Below are 5052 nucleotides of genomic sequence, written 5' to 3'. Positions count from 1 at the left end.
GGGTCGAAATTCATGTATATATTGTACCCTCAAAAATCCTATATAGTCATGGGACAAAACTTCCCAATGCCATAAATCGGCCAAAACTCAACCGATTTTCACGAGGTTGGGCTTTTTATTCATGGTTTGGCCCCTTTATGAATTTGGCATTCAAATCTGACAACCTAATTTTGGGTCGAAATTCATGTATATATTGTACCCTCAAAAATCCTATATAGTCATGGGACAAAACTTCCCAATGCCATAAATCGGCCAAAACTCAACCGATTTTCACGAGGTTGGGCTTTTTATTCATGGTTTGGCCCCTTTATTAATTTGGCATTCAAATCTGACAACCTAATTTTGGGTCGAAATTCATGTATATATTGTACCCTCAAAAATCCTATGTAGTCATGGGACAAAACTTCCCAATGCCATAAATCGGCCAAAACTCAACCGATTTTCACGAGGTTGGGCTTTTTATTCATGGTTTGGCCCCTTTATGAATTTGGCATTCAAATCTGACAACCTAATTTTGGGTCGAAATTCATGTATATATTGTACCCTCAAAAATCCTATATAGTCATGGGACAAAACTTCCCAATGCCATAAATCGGCCAAAACTCAACCGATTTTCACGAGGTTGGGCTTTTTATTCATGGTTTTGCCCCTTTATTAATTTGGCATTCAAATCTGACTACCTAATTTTGGGTCGAAATTCATGTATATATTTTACCCTCAAAAATCCCATATAGTCATGGGACAAAACTTCCCAATGCCATAAATCGGCCAAAACTCAACCGATTTTCACGAGGTTGGGCTTTTTATTCATGGTTTTGCCCCTTTATTAATTTGGCATTTAAAACTGGCAACCTAATTTTGGGTCCAAATTCATGTAAATATTGTCCCCTGAAAAATCCCATATAGTCATGGGACAAAACTTCCCTATCCCATAACTCGGTCAAAACTCAACCGATTTTCACGAGGTTGGGCTTTTTATTCATGGTTTTGCCCCTTTATTAATTTGGCATTTAAATCTGACAACCTAATTTTGGGTCCAAATTCATGTAAATATTGTCCCCTGAAAAATCCAATATAGACATGGGTCAAAACTTCCCAATCCCATAACTCGGTAAAAACTCAACCGATTTTCACGAAGTTGAGGTTTTTATTCATGGTTTGGCCCCCATTTTTAAATGGCATTCAAAACTGGCAACATAATTTTAGGTCCAAAATCATGTACATATTGTACCCTCAAAAATCCCATATAGTCATGGGACAAAACTTCCCAATCCCATAAATCGGCCAAAACTCAACCGATTTTCACGAGGTTGGGCTTTTTATTCATGGTTTTGCCCCTTTATGAATTTGGCATTCAAATCTGACAACCTAATTTTGGGTCCAAATTCATGTAAATATTGTCACCTGAAAAATCCAATATAGACATGGGTCAAAACTTCCCAATCCCATAACTCGGTAAAAACTCAACCGATTTTCACGAAGTTGAGGTTTTTATTCATGGTTTGGCCCCCATTTTTAAATGGCATTCAAAACTGGCAACATAATTTTAGGTCCAAAATCATGTACATATTGTACCCTCAAAAATCCCATATAGTCATGGGACAAAACTTCCCAATCCCATAAATCGGCCAAAACTCAACCGATTTTCACGAGGTTGGGCTTTTAATTCATGGTTTTGCCCCTTTATGAATTTGGCATTCAAATCTGACAACCTAATTTTGGGTCCAAATTCATGTAAATATTGTCCCCTGAAAAATCCAATATAGTCATGGGACAAAACTTCCCAATCCCATAACTCGGTCAAAACTCAACCGATTTTCACGAAGTTGAGGTTTTTATTCATGGGTTGGCTCCCATTTTAAAATGCAATTCAAAACTGGCAACATAATTTTGGGTCCAAAATCATGTACATATTGTACCCTCAAAAATCCCATATAGTCATGGGACAAAACTTCCCAATGCCATAAATCGGCCAAAACTCAACCGATTTTCACGAGGTTGGGCTTTTTATTCATGGTTTTGCCCCTTTATGAATTTGGCATTCAAATCTGACAACCTAATTTTGGGTCCAAAATCATGTACATATTGTACCCTCAAAAATCTCATATAGTCATAGGACAAAACTTCCCAATGCCATAAATCGGCCAAAACTCAACCGATTTTCACGAGGTTGGGCTTTTTATTCATGGTTTGGCCCGTTTATTAATTTGGCATTCAAATCTGACAACCTAATTTTGGGTCCAAATTCATGTAAATATTGTCCCCTGAAAAATCCGATATAGACATGGGTCAAAACTTCCCAATCCCATAACTCGGTAAAAAGTCAACCGATTTTCACGAGGTTGGGCTTTTTTTTCATGGCTTGGCTCCTTTATTAATTTGGCATTCACATCTGACAACCTAATTTTGGGTCCAAATTCATGTAAATATTGTCCCCTGAAAAATCCGATATAGACATGGGTCAAAACTTCCCAATCCCATAACTCGGTAAAAACTCAACCGATTTTCACGAAGTTGAGGTTTTTATTCATGGTTTGGCCCCCATTTTTAAATGGCATTCAAAACTGGCAACATAATTTTGGGTCGAAATTCATGTATATATTTTACCCTCAAAAATCCCATATAGTCATGGGACAAAACTTCCCAATGCCATAAATCGGCCAAAACTCAACCGATTTTCACGAGGTTGGGCTTTTTATTCATGGTTTTGCCCCTTTATTAATTTGGCATTTAAATCTGACAACCTAATTTTGGGTCCAAATTCATGTAAATATTGTCCCCTGAAAAATCCAATATAGACATGGGTCAAAACTTCCCAATCCCATAACTCGGTAAAAACTCAACCGATTTTCACGAAGTTGAGGTTTTTATTCATGGTTTGGCCCCCATTTTTAAATGGCATTCAAAACTGGCAACATAATTTTAGGTCCAAAATCATGTACATATTGTACCCTCAAAAATCCCATATAGTCATGGGACAAAACTTCCCAATCCCATAAATCGGCCAAAACTCAACCGATTTTCACGAGGTTGGGCTTTTTATTCACGGTTTTGCCCCTTTATGAATTTGGCATTCAAATCTGACAACCTAATTTTGGGTCCAAATTCATGTAAATATTGTCACCTGAAAAATCCAATATAAACATGGGACAAAACTTCCCAATCCCATAACTCGGTCAAAACTCAACCGATTTTCACGAAGTTGAGGTTTTTATTCATGGTTTTGCCCCTTTATGAATTTGGCATTCAAATCTGACAACCTAATTTTGGGTCCAAATTCATGTAAATATTGTCCCCTGAAAAATCCGATATAGACATGGGTCAAAACTTCCCAATCCCATAACTCGGTCAAAACTCAGCCGATTTTCACGAGGTTGGGCTTTTTATTCATGGCTTGGCTCCTTTATTAATTTGGCATTCACATCTGACAACCTAATTTTGGGTCCAAATTCATGTAAATATTGTCCCCTGAAAAATCCGATATAGACATGGGTCAAAACTTCCCAATCCCATAACTCGGTAAAAACTCAACCGATTTTCACGAAGTTGAGGTTTTTATTCATGGTTTGGCCCCCATTTTTAAATGGCATTCAAAACTGGCAACATAATTTTGGGTCGAAATTCATGTATATATTGTACTCTCAAAAATCCTATATAGTCATGGGACAAAACTTCCCAATGCCATAAATCGGCCAAAACTCAACCGATTTTCACGAGGTTGGGCTTTTTATTCATGGTTTTGCCCGTTTATGAATTTGGCATTCAAATCTGACAACCTAATTTTGGGTCCAAAATCATGTATATATTGTACCCTCGAAAATCCCATATAGTCATGGGACAAAACTTCCCAATGCCATAAATCGGCCAAAACTCAACCGATTTTCACGAAGTTGAGGTTTTTATTCATGGTTTGGCCCCTTTATTAATTTGGCATTCAAATCTGACAACCTAATTTTGGGTCCAAAATCATGTAAATATTGTCCCCTGAAAAATCCAATATAGACATGGGTCAAAACTTCCCAATCCCATAACTCGGTAAAAACTCAACCGATTTTCACGAAGTTGAGGTTTTTATTCATGGTTTGGCCCCCATTTTTAAATGGCATTCAAAACTGGCAACATAATTTTGGGTCTAAAATCATGTACACATTGTACCCTCAAAAATCCCATATAGTCATGGGACAAAACTTCCCAATCCCATAACTCGGTCAAAACTCAGCCGATTTTCACGAGGTTGGGCTTTTTATTCATGGTTTTGCCCCTTTATGAATTTGGCATTCAAATCTGACAACCTAATTTTGGGTCCAAAATCATGTATATATTGTACCCTCAAAAATCCCATATAGTCATGGGACAAAACTTCCCAATGCCATAAATCGGCCAAAACTAAACCGATTTTCACGAAGTTGAGGTTTTTATTCATGGTTTGGCCCCTTTATTAATTTGGCATTCAAATCTGACAACCTAATTTTGGGTCCAAATTCATGTAAATATTGTCCCCTGAAAAATCCAATATAGACATGGGGCAAAACTTCCCAATCCCATAACTCGGTAAAAACTCAACCGATTTTCACGAAGTTGAGGTTTTTATTCATGGTTTGGCCCCCATTTTTAAATGGCATTCAAAACTGGCAACATAATTTTGGGTCCAAAATCATGTACACATTGTACCCTCAAAAATCCCATATAGTCATGGGACAAAACTTCCCAATCCCATAACTCGGTCAAAACTCAGCCGATTTTCACGAGGTTGGGCTTTTTATTCATGGTTTTGCCCCTTTATTAATTTGGCATTCAAATCTGACTACCTAATTTTGGGTCCAAATTCATGTAAATATTGTCCCCTGAAAAATCCAATATAGACATGGTTCAAAACTTCCCAATCCCATAACTCGGTAAAAACTCAACCGATTTTCACGAAGTTGAGGTTTTTATTCATGGTTTGGCCCCCATTTTTAAATGGCATTCAAAACTGGCAACATAATTTTGGGTCCAAAATCATGTACATATTGTACCCTCAAAAATCCCATATAGTCATGGGACAAAACTTCC

The sequence above is a fragment of the Drosophila novamexicana genome, unplaced genomic scaffold, assembly GCF_003285875.2.
Source record: "Drosophila novamexicana strain 15010-1031.04,08,12 unplaced genomic scaffold, DnovRS2.1 tig00002047-arrow-arrow-pilon, whole genome shotgun sequence".
NCBI classification, from domain to species: Eukaryota; Metazoa; Arthropoda; class Insecta; order Diptera; family Drosophilidae; genus Drosophila; species Drosophila novamexicana.
This window is presented reverse-complemented; position numbering follows the sequence as displayed.